The following is a 16,466-nucleotide window of genomic DNA, read 5'->3' as shown; positions in this document are numbered from 1 at the left end:
CTGCCCAGGCCCAGAAGCTGCAGTGCAACCCCAAACCATAACATTTCCACCACCATGCTTGACAGTTGGTATGAGGTTCATAAGTTTGCACAAAACATGTTTTCTTTTGTTGTTTCCAAACTATGGGGGTTGTTCACTTTTGAGCCGAGGGATTAAGCCGAAGCTTCGGCCACCGGAGCCCTTTAGGTTCAACCGAACCGAAGGGCTGCTGTACGGACTACTCACAATAGCCCGTACGGCAGCCGAAGTGCTCAGCCAAGCTGAAGCATATGCATTCGGCTGGGCTAAGCCAGAGACACAGCCGAAGCGTGGAGAATGGTCTGCCGAAGCAAACTGTTCCCCCCACAAAATGTAAACAAATAGTAAAGAAAAGGCACGGGGTCCCCCTCCTGATTCATACCAGAACCTTTAGGTCTGGCCACTGTCCTCAAATAACCTGAATAACCCCCTCCTATATCTTTGATTTATAAATCCACTGCACATTGTTCCAGAAGTTGTGGGCTATGCCTATATGTTCAATGACAAACTGTAGTCTTCCTCTAATGTTCCTTTTTTGGACAGCAAAAGCTTTTTTTTCTTGCACACATCCCATGCAGGTTGGATTGGTAAGATCTTTTTTCTGAGTGTAAATGAATACACTTTGACATCAACTGTTGCAAGAGTTACCTGTAGATCCCAAGATTACATGTTGGGGTTCTTATAGACTTCTTTTAGGATCAAATGGCTGAATTTGCTAGGCTGGCCAGTCCTGGACAAATTTGGCAGTCATTTAAAATCTAAATCTAAAGCCATTTGTAGATCATGTGCCTTACAGTGGAATGATTATGATATAATTTGGCAACCTTTTTACCAGACTCATAGGTCTTTAGAAAGTGTGTTTGACCGTGGCATGATTACACCACATGTCAACAGCAAAGAGAACACCAGACCCTAGATATTTGAGCTTTAAACAGACAGGTTCTACCTGAATGCTCCCTAAAAGGTCCTAATTTTTGACACTTAATCTGGAACATCTGGTTCGCATTTTGAGGATTTTAGGCGATGATAAATGGTTGGGGGTGTACTTACTTTTTCCATGCAACAAATCTGCATTTTGGTTAATTTAAAGTGACACTAAACTCAGGAGTTAAATCTTAAAAATGCATTAAAGTACCGTAAAGGAGAAATTTGGGATGTAAAATACACTCATCCCAATAGTTAGAGCTCTATAGATCAAAAACTGAACGATTACAAACCGCTGATCGCTCAGTTCACAATCCTCTCCCTGCAGAGAGCGGTGGCCCCCCTCTCTGTTCCTCCAGTGCTGGTGGAAATTGGTGAGGTGTCAGACATCTATAAAAACACACATACATAAGCTTGAATATCCCTACAGTGCACATTGTGTTAATTCCTAAAGTTACTTCACTGGGCAGTGCACGCAGTGAAGTAGAGTTTTGTCATATAAGCGTAAACGCAGCAAAAATGACTGTTCACTCTCATAGTTCGTTCATTCTAGTTGCTTCTGTTTCTGATTTAAGTTTAGCCTGTTTCTTTCTTTTTTTTTTTTATGTATTTGATTTTGTGTTCCTCGACTGTGACTTACGTAACACTTGACATCTCCAGCCTACTAATAGCAACTCATACGTTTCCAGTCATAAACATGTCTACTAATCCTAATAGGGCACAGTATGGAATGTGGCATAGCTTCCAGCTTCTACTGACAAGCTTTGTAGTGTGACCGCAATCTACTGCGCTTCTTCAGCAAACTGCTCACAATACTTTATTCTTCTGTGGGTTATTTTTATTCACAACATACAGTGATAAACACTAATGTTGCGTGCTTAGTGCCAGAGTGTCACTGTTCTTTAATAAATTAATTTATTTTTAATTTAGGACAACTTTAATCATTTAATTCCTGCTGTGGAGATGCAGATTTTTTAAATCCAACTAGGATCTCGGAATCCATTTGTAGTGGCCTCCAGATTGTATAATGTGCTATCCAAGCCCCTAAAACATCTGTTGTATTTTTTATGCTGTAGTGTAAGCTTTGACATGACATTATCTCCCCTGTTGTAGGTGTCTTGCCACATTTACCTTTAATAATTCCACTAATTAGCTGCTTACAAATTGTTTTATTTGGAGACTGCAATTATTATTGGAATAATTTTTTGCTTTTGGAAACTTTTCAAGCTAGACATATTACATACGATGAAATGAGTATTTATTTATCTCAATATGGTGTATCTCAGACATGTTTGGCTTGATTGTACCTTCACACTTTTTGTATACTCACATTTTTTTATAGAAAGCTTCAAAGCAGTACTTGGGGCAAGATTTACTCAGTGTTCTGGCTGGAAAGTGAAAATCATGTTAAAGAGGCAAATTGCAGAGTTTTAGTGGAGCCTCTGCAGTAAAGAATCTGAGCCTTTGGCACAATCACATTTAGTGGAAAGGACATCTTCTAGTTTATGGGCATAGCGTCCTGTTCTTGCCTGAACTTTGTTTCATGTACACTTGCATGTCTATCTGTCTAGTAGTAACTGAAGCTAACGTGATTAGATATTTGTCTAATCCAGCTATGTATTATATCTGTTGTTCCACTACTTGTTTTAACCATTCCTTTAGTCAGCTAAGTACAGGCACATCATTGTATGAATTTTTATGTTATCACTTTTAAAACATTTTTAACAGGGATTTCTAATATCCCCACAAAGAAGATTAAATTCCTAAACCCTTACATTTATTGTGGTTTGGAAGTGGAAGATACAGTAGGTTTAGAATTATACTTAGTTCATGTTTACTGTAAGAGTATTCAAAAAAGCTTAAAATAAACCTATCACTGACTAAATATATCTAATAATGACACCAAATGTACATAGCTTCCTAAGCACCCTGTGAGCCCTGAAACCTGGGGATATCTGATATGTAAATGTTAATTCTTTCTCTCTCTGTCTCTCTGACAGTCCACTGCTTCAAGCTAAATGATGTTAGCCTGTTCCACTCTTTCCATTGCTTTTAATGTCCATCTTCTGACTCTGTTATCTTGCATCCAATGTTTTGGGATTCTATTACAAGCCTGCCATCTCCTGCATCTCTCCATTGGTTGTTCCTTCAAAGTGATGAACATTCGTAGATTATCCATACTGAATCAAAAGGGGGGGTGGTTAAAGAGGACAAGCCAATCATAACTTGCTTTCTCTGCAAGCGTCACAGGTTTTGGGCCATCTGGGGCACTCAAGGCTTTTTACAGGTCCATGTTGGGGCCCAAGGGGTGCCTCCTTTCCAATTATGGTGACAATTTAGGCAATGTTAGTTACTGACAGGATTAAGTCAGCATATTTTAAAACTGTGCAATGTGCTATTTCCACAAGGCAGTAAATCCTCATCACCTTGTGCATACAAGCTATATTTTTCTGTTACACAGTGGAAATGTCTGCCTGGTCTGAAGAGATGAAAGCAGAGGGCAGATGTAAGTGACACAAGCAGTTGCGTTCATGAAAGTTTTACTATTTTGAGTGCTACTTTTTATTTGCCGTAACCATTAGCAACAAAATCAAACAGCGCCCTTGCAGAAGTCAAACTAGAACAAGATGCATTCTGACTGGCTGCTATCGGTTACTGCACTTATTTTTGGATTATTAGGCTGAAAATATTACTCTTAGTCTAATCTTCATATGGCAGTTGGCATTATAAATGTTAAACTTTGACTGGGACTCCTCTTTACCTTTATAGTAAGGTTGGTGTCTCTGTTTTATTGATTTCTTTCCCCTCACAATGAAAGAATGTACTTTCAGATCTAAAAGATAAAATCTGTGAAAACAAACTAAGCTTTACTAAGGGAGCCATGAAAGCAAACACATAATACATGCAGTGAGACATCCGAATGCTTCGGTCTTTTCCCCTGTTGTGTATGAATTACAAATTATTCCATTTGCGCTCATGAGGAAGAAGTGGGTAATTTGGCATTCTTACAACAGTCTCATCAAATCTGTTTGTTTGTTTTCTTGTATATTATTTCACGATAAGGGAAAATTACTGTTTAATGTGACAAAACACAGAGAAACCATCTCCTACAGCATCAAAATAATCTGGAATCTAAAAAATCACTCATGTTAACAGCCTAGTCAAAAAGCTTAAGTAGCATATGCAGTGCATTACATAGGTATTCACCTTCCTTGGACTTTGCCATTGGTTGTAAAATCTTGTAAATTCCCATCTATTTGACTGGAATTTTATGTCAATGGTCTACACAAAATAGTCAATGTTAAAGGGAGAAAAAACATGCAAAGATTTTTATATTATAAACAAAGCTCACAAAGTGTCACAAAGAAATACACCCCCCTTCTGTTTGGCCCCAAAGAGAGAGAAAAACAAACCACATCTTGCAGACCAAGAAGCTATCAAATAACACCAGCGTATAGCTCTGGGGAAAAAACAATCAATCAGGTCTGGGTTTTAAAAATAATAGGGATGCACCGATACCGGTTTTTCGGTATGGAGTACGAGTACTGATATTTTTTTTCTGGTACTCGCCGATACCAAATACCAATACCGGAACTCCCATTAAGGAAGCCAAGCGGCGTGTAATGACTCACCACCTGGATTCCTGATTAGTCAGGAAGCCGGGCGGCGTGTAAAGACTCGCCACCCGGTTTCCAAATTAGAAGGGAAGCTGTCTCCATGCTTCCTCGTCAACCAGTGACGAGGAAGCATGGAGACGGCTTTCTGGCCAATCGGTACGAGTACTCGCCCGAATACTCGGTATCGGCACTGATACTAGTATCGGTGCATCCCTAAAAAAGAATTTAGCAAAACCATGACTTCTTCTAAAGAACGCCATCCAACAAGTAAGTTTCTAGTAAAGGAGGCCGAGAAGGAAGGAAGAGGCCAATGGTAACACTATAGGAATTGAAGAAATCCACAACTGAGATGAGGGAAACTGTCTATGGAACAGCTACAACCTGGAAGTTCCATAAAGTTGGGCTTTATTATGGAAAGCCAACACTGCTTATAACCTGAAAACCTCACCCCCACAGTGAAGCATTTGTGGTAGCACCATGTCATGGGGATTTTCATTGGGCCGCATTGGGAAACTGGTCAAGACTGAGATCTATATGAATGTACCCAGATAGAGAGAGAAAATATTTTGGCAAACCTGTTTCAGTGTGCAAAAGACCAGAGACTGGGGGCCGGGAGTGTAACCTCCCAGTAGACCATAACACACAATCATAGCTACTTTGGACAGTACTGGTTTAAAACCAATAATTGGAATATCTTAGAATGGCCCAGGTAAAGGCCAGCCCCTAATCCAATCAAAAATATGCAATTAAATTTAAATGTTGCTGTCCACCAATTGCCCTTATCCCAGGAGCCATTTCCCTACAGTGTGTGGGCAGGATCTTTAGAAGCATGGCACCAACATTTAAATCCGTGTATGCTGATGGAGTGGGACAGTGAGGGGTGGGGTATAGGGGGAGTTATGTAGTCCAGTAAGCAGGGATGCATGTTTGGCAGATCAACATTTTATTTCTTTACTTGTAGCATTTTTAAAGAGATAACATATAGGGAAATGCCTTGCAGATATGCGCTGAATGGGATTTTTGTTTTGTCCTGAAAATACTTGAAAGTCCCTACCACATGAGTAACACACTGGAGGCAATTATGTTTAATAAAACGGTACACATATAACTCAAATAAAAAGCTGTACCAATTTTCACATAATTTTTTTATTTGATTTGAAAATAAGGCTAATCTGTGTCAAAGTTACTTGCAATCAACTCTTTAGGTAGTATAGGTATAATTGGCTGTTCCTAATGTGTTTGCTGTGGGATAAACAAACAAAACCAGACAAAGTTGTTCAAAAGGCATACTCAGTATGTACTACGTCATTAAATACTACTGAAGAATGAAAAATTAAACAAAATGGGATATTTCACAATCACAAGGTTTTTAGCAAGCACCATCATATTCTTAGCAAACCCTGCACACACATGTATCAAAACAGAGCCCTTGGTGGGTGGGTATTGTTATACCTACATTCACTTGGCTAAAATCAATAGTGGCTCACTGTCTGTAAACATTGATTCTGCAGGCCTTCTAATCCTTCATCCATCTTGCTTCGCATATCGGTGAACACCAAACTGGTCTGCTATGTTACTGCGTACTATAGCAACCAGCTTCCATTTGTATGAGTGCTTTTACTGTATCAGGAAACACAAGAACAGTGCGCCTCTCTTGTGTAGAAGTCTTTAATGTTTAAATGTTAAAAGCAAGAAATGTACTCCCAAAACAGTCGGTAATTGAAAGCCTGTAGTGACAGAGGTTACATCAGCCCTGCGAGAACATCAAAACAGCCACAGCATAAGGAATAAAGTCTGAAGTATACATCCTTCTTACTGCATGGCAGCCTCAGTTAACGCATTTCTTAGGGTGACGCCCCCTTCATCAGAACCTAGCAGTCCACTTCATCTGGTTCCAATAAGTCTTAAAAAACATCCATCAGGAACTATCTCAGGTGGGACACACTCACCTATGGGCCAATAAGTTTAATACCAATCAGAGCTCTGTGCCATAAGAGCTCTGATTGGTCTGAAGCTCATTGGCCCATAGGTCAGTGTGTCCCATTGGACACACTGACACACTATTGGAACCAGATGAAGTGGACTGCTTGGTTCTGACAAAGGGTGTGTCACCCCGGAACCGCCTTAACTGAGGTTTTCATGCAGTAAGAAGGATGTATACTCCAGACTGCATGCCCTATGCTGTGGTTGTTTTGATGTTCTCACAGTGCTGATGTAACCTCTGACACTACTTGTGTTTCCTGTTTGCTAGCTTTCAGATACCCTGACTGTCAAAGTGCTGCCTACCTGTGGAAAGGCGCTGTTTTTGTACCCCCCAAGGAAGATGAACTTTGTTGCTAGGGACATCTACTATTTGTGCTTTTACTGTAATATGTAGCATTTTAGGTTGATTTTTCTTTTTTTAGCTTTTGATAGAGTAAGCATTGGTTAATACCCCTGCCATTTTTCCCCAATTGGGGAGATGAGGGAGTCTCTCCAAAATAAGGGAAATACTATTTTAGACAGCTTTCATGGGAACAAGTATGCCCTTTGAAAGACTTTTGCCTCTCTTTCTTTTCTGGTGACAACTCAAGATTATTGATATTCTCTCATTTTTACTCCAGGTAAGAACAGTCACCAAAACACTAAGGCCCCTTTCAGATGAGCATTTTGATCAGGTCAGTTTTTCAGGCGAATCTGATCAGAAGCCCAGTGTTAATCTATGGGCAGCAGAGTCTAAACGGACATGCGTCCGTTTACATCCAATTACCCCGGACTCCGTCCAGGTCCAGAAAAAAAAAAGCAAACTAGAGTTCTGTTTTGGCAGACCTGATCGTGGCAGATTGCGGGTGGTCTGAAATAAACTAACTCATGTTTGTTTATATCTGACTCCCCATAGACCTTACATGGGTCCGGTAAGTTCTGTTTTTTCCTCCATTGCAAGTTGCAGGGAAAAAAACAAAACTGAACAGACACAAATGTCTCAACGGTGACATCTGTTCCGAATGGCTTAGATTAGCAGGGAATACGTGCACAGATCCCCTACTGGTCAGAACTGACAGGTGCCCATGCAAAAGCGGCCATAGTATGAATCTCCCCAACAGAGACCTAGACTGCAATAAGGCCCTGAGAAGTTTCTAACCCTTCTCTACTCTATCCCCCCCAAAAAAAGGTTTGGCTTTAGATACACTTTGGGGGTTATTCACAACGGAGCCGAAGGATCCAGCCGTAGCTTCGGCTGATCCTTCGCCTCGTCTCAGCCGACTGAGCTATGCTATGTTACTGCGTACTATAGCAACCAGCTTCCATTTGTATGAGTGCTTTTACTGTATCAGGAAACACTTCGGCTCTGAAGGCAGCCGATGTACGGCTGATTTTACCAAATGTACGGCTGAAATCAGCCGTACAAGGCAGAAGTGAATAGCCGAACAGCGGTCGGCTCACTTCACTTTGGCTGGGTTATTCACTCGACTGCCTTCGGCAGCTAAGTGATTAACCCCCTTTATCTTTTGGTATACTTTTGCCAATCTGTGTATAAAAAACTTTCTCTGAGCACATCTGATGCCATGTTATTCTGTCTTTTTAAAGTGTGTTTCACAAAATGTCCTAGTTACCTTGAATAGAGAACGCCTTGTACAGTTACAGAAGGATGATGCTGTTGCGGGATTCAGCATTGGAAGATCACAGCAATAAAAACTGGTAGTAGTATGAGAAGTTCAAGTTTGTGGCAGCTAAATGACTAATGCCCAGTTTCAATCTGCCTGTTTAAAGAAGGTAATGAATTTTTGTTAACCATTATAGATGAGGCTTGGTGTGGTGGAACCCAGTTTGCCTAAGTCTGCTTGGGCATTCCCCGCCCCGCAGCTATACGTCACAAAAAGGCGGAAAATGCCCCCGCTGCAACTGCTGACACTGATTACACGAACGGTCTTTCCTAAACCCATGCTGGTTGTCATTTATTTTATCATTATTCCGAATGAATTCTAATAAGTGGTCCTTAATCATTCCCTCTAACAGTTTACAAACTACTGATGTAAGACTAACTGGTCGGTAATTCCCAGGTTGGCATCTTGCTCCCTTTTTAAATATTGGAACTATCGCAGCCCTCCGCCAGTCACTCGGAACGCTACCAGTCATTAGAGAGTCCTTAAAAATGAGGAATAATGGTCTAGTTATAACCTTGTCTAGTTCCTTAAGTATCTTGGGGTGCGCTTTATTTGCATTAAGTAGACTTAAGTCTTTGTTGTATCCCGGGTTCCGTCAACCACTTGGCTATATTTTGTGATGAACTCTGTGTTTTATTATCAGTGTCAAACCCATTTCCCTCCTGAGTGTATACTGAGGAGAAAAAAGTGTTCAGCACTTCGGCCCTCTCCTTGTCGTTTGTGACTAACTTCCCGTTTTCGTCCTTTATTGTGCCTATCTGCTCCTTTCTCCCCTTTTTTCTGTTTATATATTGGTAACATTTTTTTTTTTTTTTTACAATATGTGGCAATATGCTTTTCGCACTCTATTGGGTAAGGAGGAGGGGGTGTAGTCCAGAGTTTCGAGTGGGCTTGGGTAAACTCAGGTGAACTGAGGTCGCACCAAGCCCAGCCTCTTCTCTATTAACAGTGAGACTCGCAATAAGACCCATGTAATGAGACAATGAGGGCAATTTATCAAAACCGGAGCAGGCAAAATTGAACGCAGTTGCCCATAGCAGCCAATCAGCTTCTGCCTTACATTTTCAAAGCTTAACTGCAGAGAGAAGCAATTGGTGGCAATTGGCAACTGCTTCAGATTCTGTCTGCTCCAGTTTTAATGATTCTCCCCAATATATATTTACCGTGTTGGTTGTTCTTTACAAACTGACAATGGTTTTGACTGCTGAAAAGATTTCAGCAACAATAAAAAGCTTGGTTAAAAATACATTTGGTTGCATTTTGCCACTTTTTCCTGTTTTATTATTTATCCCAGCTATTCCAGTATGTAGAAAACAAATCTCTATGGAAACAATTAATAGAGAATTGCAGGAAGAAGCAAAGCTGCAACAACTTGCTTACATTTGTACTCTTTATATGGCTTGTTTGTCAGATCTTTATAACGCATAGTATGATTATTGTACCAGGAGGGGAAATGTGCTTTCAACCTTCTTTGTAATCGTTTGTTTATAAGTGTAAATTTGCAGCAGACTGTAGCTTGTTGTGTTAATCTTTAAAATACCTAGATTTTGTTTTCTTTTACGTATCGGCTTTTCCGGTTATTTTGTTTTGCCTCCAGCTTTCCACTTTGTCGGCTTGTCTGTTTAAGCCTTCTATGCTCATTCAATACTAATAATGCTGCAGTGTCCCGGCCTAAGTTAGTGGCCCCAGTCAGGAGCATTTGACTGAATGCCATTGGGTATATATTTGGATTTTTTTTTCTGATTCTTTAGGTTTGGGTGGAGGTAAAAGTTGTATGGGATATGATTCTCTGAGCTTCTGTATGGTCAGCTCTTTTTAGCTTAGCAGAATATATGAACAAGGCCTTTTAAACACATTAGTTTGGCAGTGACAAAGATCGTGTACATTTGGACCAAATGTTCCTAGTTTTTTAAATTTAAAAATTATTTTGCTTGCAAAACCAATCATTTTCATTTGGCTTAGTAGCCAAAAAACTAGCATTTACAGAACTCCAGAGTCGATGCCAGCCTCTGTATTTCACTCATGAAACATGTAACTGAAAGTATGTTTGTTATATAAGAAATATGGGCGTTGCCATAGCAAAGCCTTTTCTAAAATGCTAGTTTCATGAGTCTGGCTTCAACACTTTTAAATCATAGACTTGAAACAAGCATGCAGCATGTAAAGGTTGGAGAAAACTTAAGAGTTCCTTACAACTTGTTCTAGGTCAGTGACTCGAGATATTGAATCCAAAGCATCACCATAGCCATATAGCCAGTCAACTAATATTTCAGAAGGAGAGGTCAGTAATGGTAGTCTATAGATTTTCCCCATGACTAGAAAAATATTATAATTTTGAAAATTATGGGGAATTTATAGTAATTGACTCAAAAACTACTAAAGCCACAGACATCCAGGTATCTCATATTTCCATAAGAAAAGGAGCAGTAGCTTTCCCCGTATCTGTCTCCATACAAGTTTTGTTTTAAAGTCCATTTCCCCCTTTTGTAAGTGATTAGCATTTATTGTGGTAATGTAGAGGTGCAGTGATGATGTATATGTGTGTACAATTTCATGACTCGCATTGCAGGCTTTCTTCAGGCTTGTATTGCCAGGCCCAGCTAGGCCTTTAGATCTTAATCATTTTCATTACTTTGTTTCAGCATTTGGCCCCTCAAGTAAAATAATGTATTGCAGTAGTAGTTAACCTGATACATTTTGAGAATTTAATTTGCGGTACTGCTACCACCTTTCTCTAAACTGTACTTGAAATACATAATACAAAGTGCAGTGTCACTATAGCAGATGTGCAGTATTATAGCATATCAAATGTATTGAAGTAGCAGGATCTTGCCTTGTTTGGTTTGCCAAATTTTTTTTATTATTATTTCAAATGTCAGGTTTGGCAGCTCACATCTTCCATTGTAAATAGAGTGAATGAATGATGAAGGTCAAAAAAAGTATCGTTACAAAGCAGAAGGATCACAGCTCAGGATCATTTTCATGTAGTGGATGGAAAGCACTAGAGTCATGCTAGAAGGTGTTAAAGTTGTCAGTTGGCACAAACAATGGATTCCAAGCACAAACAATTTTGATTGATAAAGCGTAAGGCTAAATCTTTTCATTGCTTCTGCCAGTTTAGGTCCAAAAAGACTGTTCAAATATCTTACCATCCTGCTGACACTTCAATGCGTACTACACCCCTTCTACAGCCTCCACCACTACATTTCAAAGCTGTTTTTCTGTGGAACATCGAATTGCATATGATAGTTGCATATGACTATCATATGATAGTTTATGATAGTTGTGATAAGTCAACTAGATTGTTACACTTTGGTAATCACTAGTAGGTAGCATTGTGGAACTGAAATACAGTGGGGTGATTGTAATACCAAACATTTTCAAGGACTGATAAATGTGAAGGGTAGGTTATTTGTGTGTGTGTGTGTGTGTGTGTGTGTGTGTGTGTGTGTGTGTGTGTGTGTGTGTGTGTTGATTATAAATGTTATAGAAATGAAAGAATATTTTGAACCTTACTCAAATTCAAAGGAGACTTTTTTTTATATTGCAATGCCTTTTACCATTATCCGTCTCGCAGGTGCAATGGGAGAACACTTCACTTCCATCCAGTAAAGATCAGCACTCAGTGCTTTTTGTTTCAAATAATATAAACCTTTAAGATAGTATAAGGTTGGTGTACAAAAATCTAGCTCTTCAATTCATGCATTTCGAGTCTATTAAGACTCAGGCCAGCACTGAACTGACATACCCTTACTCAGTATATGTACATGTATATCTATGTCAATCACCCCACACCAAGTAACTAATCACCATCTAGTAGGCATGAACCCATTTGGCTGTCAATTCTAGCCATCCAGAATAACACACCCGATTATCCTACCAACTGTCATTACATAATACAAGAAGTAGTTCCACTTACCTGTCAGTGCCCACTAATTAAACTATTGCATTCTCAATCCATGCCGCTCAGCTAATATGCATAGAGGCGGCAATTCCTAATGTCAGTCTACTCGCACGCCTATGACAATCAAATGAAAACCTAAAAATAAAAGCAGTCATTAAAACCAGCTTATATAAACAGACAATAAAGTCTCTACATGTCAATTACCTTAAATTAAAAAGGCATGATGAAATTAAAACCTTGCATAAGTTGTAGAATAGTCCTGTAAAACACTGCCATTACGCTTCTTTTTTTAGAAAAAGTAGTTTTGAAATAAAAGAACATCCTTTACAAGTTCCGATTGCTGGATCAATAATCTGGATCCAGATAGATGGATGGAATTGGGGAATCATGACTGCATTGTTTACCCTAACATGAAATAAGATAATTAGGTGGCGGCTAGGTAAATGGCAGCCAATCCCTAAAGTTTATGTAGCCAGCACTTTAGTATGCAAGTGGATGGGTCATGTAATGTTACTTTATCAATGTTATTCTATAAAAAGTTTGACTTTCTTTCCTGGTGGTAGTTACTGGTAGCGTGTGCTAATGAACAAATCATCATCAATTATATTGCATCAGGTGAAGGCAGTCTCAGCAAAAGTTCAGTGTGTTAAACTGACCATACACACTATCTGATTGTAGTGCATGGATCTGCTTGATTGGATACAAATTGGATTATTTGAGTACATCCTCAAATTACATAATTGCCAAATTTAAAGGAGATTGTAGAGAGTTTGTACTGTCAGATTGGATGTGTATGCCAAGCTTGGCAAGTGGAATAGAGACAAGCTGCTGCTACATCTCAAACTCTAGGGGTGGTTTTTCCAAACTGCTTTATTTAGTGGAGTGTTGGCTAGCAAAATCGCTCTTACAGGGTTATTCACAAAAGCGTGAAGGGTTTGGAGAAGGCAGGAGAAGTGAACAATCTAGGCCAACATAGCTGAACTGGAAAAAATCTCCAATTCAGCTCACTTTCCAGTTCAGCTATGTTATCCTAGATTGTTCACTTCTCCTGCCTTCTCCAAACTCTTCACCCTTTTGTGAATAACCCTGTAAGTCTTCGTTCACACCTAGGCGTCAGTGTTTTCATGCATATAGCGCATGTTTTCATATGCACGTTTTCAAGTCTACCATCTACCATATTTAGCACAGTTCTGCTCACTTTTAAGCCCTTTAGACGCGCATAAAGACCCAAGTTTTATTGAGCAGATTGAATTGCATTATGGTGAATGAGCAAACGTGCGCAAAAACGTGCACAGGAATGTGCAAAACACTTGTGTCAAGCATTTTCATGCGCTTCCTTTTGAAGTCTATGTGGCCAATCATGCTGTAATCTGCCTGAAAGAAGCTCATGTACCTTTTCCAGCATTTGGCGTTTTACAACTTGCGACAAAAAGCTCAAGAGAAAATTGTTGGCACTCCTCAGGTTCATTATGCTGCATGTTATTGGCTTGCTCTGGACAAGACCTAAACTGTGAACAGAATGCTTTTACAGCAGCTCACTAATTAGTGCCTACCAGCTCTCTGAGTTACTGCTCTTGAAGAATTGTAATGCCCGCTATAGTCTCCTTCTTTCTTTTTTCCATGTTAATGAATCACTTCCTGGAGCAGGATTAACCCAGTCATGGTCAATTGTGGAAAAATACACTGTGTGATCCCTCTCATAAGTGTTTATGTTCTGCCTACACAAACCTGAAAAGGGATAAGATACATATGTTCACATTTGCTTTCATATGTTATATTTTGTCTAGAAGATGGAAGTCTTTACCACCAAAGCTGTCTGTGTATCCCTGAGTGTTTACTATTGTTTGTTCTTGGTATTCATTTTTTACATATGGTAACAGATGGAAAGTAGGTGTATTATTATTTTTAAACACTGGGTATATTAAAAGAAGTGCAACGCTATTTTCTATGTGTTTTTGTACCTGTTGCAGAATTCATTCACAGCCTTATCTGTAACTGTTTTATTACTACAGATATTTTGGGAAACCTAAGTAACTACAAATATGAAGTAGAAAAGACAAATATATGAATTTGATTCTTCATGTTACATTTTCATATAGTCTGGATGCCATTAAGTCAAATAAATGAATAAACCTGAAATTAAGTCTGTTTTCAATAAATAAGGGTGTTGATGTGTGCCTGGAGTTGGCTCTGTGAGGTGTCAAATGTGTGTGGGATACTAGAAAGGCAAATGTAGACATTTGGGCTTGTGCGTGATATTTGCAAGACTTTGCCTGTAGATTGTCACAGACATTTGCATATTTTAGGAGTGTATACAGTGATTTTTTTTTTGCTTTAGTCTTGTGTTAGAAAGTTGTTCTTTAGCGTTTTTGCTTACATGTTCTAAGCTGTACTTTTACTGCAGGACTTTTAAAACTTCTCAGTATAATGGCATATCAGATCTTTTGTTGTTACTCTGGAAGAGTTGATAACCACAATAGCAGCTGTCTGACTCCCAACACCCTTACAGGTTTAGTGTTGTGCTGCCCTATGACATGAGTCAGGAAGACTGGCAGGGACACACAAAAACAAGAGACCATGGAACCAGCTGGGCAAACTAGCAAGATACTGAAGCTTGGCCCAGTGGGAGATTCCTCCATCCACACAGTGTAGCGTAGATCGAGGAATCTGTTGCACTTTTTCCATCTGACAATAGAAAATCTGCAGATAATCTATAGGTGTATGGCCAGCTTATGACGGCCACCACATACATGTGCAGTATATAAAATGTTTTTGATTTTATTTTAAAAATACTTTAGGTAATGATAAAGTTTGTGCCAGATAAATAGGCATATTCTATAAAGATATTCTAAATGGCCTGGACAGAAATGTTGGCACTCCTAGAAACAATTTTAAATAATTGGATCATAGTGATATTTCAAACTAACTGTTTTCTGGAATCGGTATCACACATATCTTCAATCTTTTAGCCAGTCAGTCTGTTTAAATGCAGAAAAGTAGTCATTCTGCACGGACCAGTAAAAACAAAGTAGAGAGTTGTCTAAGGCTTGGTTCACACCTAGGCGTATCGAATATGCGCGTTTATCGTGCGTTTCGTGCCGTGTGTTTTTACAGCGATTCGCGGTAAAAAAATGCGCAACAAACGCGCATTTCTGAGGGCTACCTTGGCTGTATCCCAATGGATACGCACGGCAAATACGCCCCAAAGAAGCTCCTGTACTTCTTTGGGCATTGGTCGTTTTGTAGCACGTTCATGCGGCCTGAAATACGCCCAGGTGTGAACCATACCCATAGGAAACAATGGGATTTCGGTGTTTGAGCGTTTTGCAAAGCGTACAAACACGCTATAAAACGCCCAGGTGTGAACCGGGCCTAATGTGATCAGAAAGAAAAATGTAGTCCATCATGTCGAAGGTAAAAGATATAAGATAATCTCTAAACAACTTGATATTTTTGCAAGTTGCAAATATTACTAAGAAGGTTAAGGTCTTTGGAAGTGAAGCCCACCTGGACATGAATGCAAGAGGAAAATCAACTCCAGATTGAACAGAAGAAATGTGCAAATGGTAGACAAAGAGCAAAGGAAAACTTCCCAAACTACAAGCTAAACTCCAGGGTCAGGGTACATCAGTGTCTAATTGTACTATCCATCACTTTTTAAAGTGACAGCAGACTCTAAGGAAGAATACCCAGGAGGACACCACTGTTGAAAGAGAAACATAAACAAGCCAGACTGAAATTTGCGGAAATGTATATTGGCAAGTCACAATGCTTCTCCAAGAATGTCTTCTAGACAGATGAGACAAAACTGGAGCTTTTTGGCAAGTCAGCTCTAAGTTCAAAGACAAATAAATTAAGCATGTTCACTCCCTATGTGATAGCAATGAAGTTAAGTGAAAAAAATTAGTCGCATATAAAAAAACAAAACCGTTTTTTTTGTAAAAGTTTCCTGCCCCCACATACACGCACAAACATGTGCAAATGAGGATTGCGCTGCACATGTTACATATTACCATGAACGTCAATGTTTAGGACCATTAATCACTGTTGGCATTAAACTGACGAGCGGGAAAATCTTTTAAAGCGTTGCCTTTGGCCAATTTTGGGTATGAACTCTAGTAGAGGTACAAAGCTATTTACAACAGCAGGGAGTAAGGATTGTGAGTAATTATGCCAACAAACAATTTTATTTTAAATTTTGCAGAGAAAAGATATAAATTTTTTTTTTTTTTCAAGAAGCAGAAAATCATAGCTGGATAAACACTGGAATTTTCAGTAACTTTAACCCTTTCCTTTGCCCAGACAAAAGCACTACATATGTGGCAGCAGGGAACTGTAAACAGACTCTTGGCTATAGCA

The 16,466-nt window shown here is 39.4% G+C and overlaps 1 protein-coding gene across 1 annotated transcript in view; it reads left to right on the top strand.

The window, feature by feature from the left end:
* LPP (LIM domain containing preferred translocation partner in lipoma) overlaps nt 1-16,466 on the top strand; it is a 228,165-nt gene that overhangs the window by 107,597 nt on the left and 104,102 nt on the right. The gene's annotated exons all lie outside the window — the stretch shown is intronic.

Source organism: Nanorana parkeri, unplaced genomic scaffold, assembly GCF_000935625.1.
Source record: "Nanorana parkeri isolate BGI_ZX_2015 unplaced genomic scaffold, ASM93562v1 scaffold66, whole genome shotgun sequence".
NCBI lineage: Eukaryota > Metazoa > Chordata > Amphibia > Anura > Dicroglossidae > Nanorana > Nanorana parkeri.
Note: the sequence above shows the minus strand (reverse complement) of the source record. Positions and strands in the feature narration are given on the sequence as shown.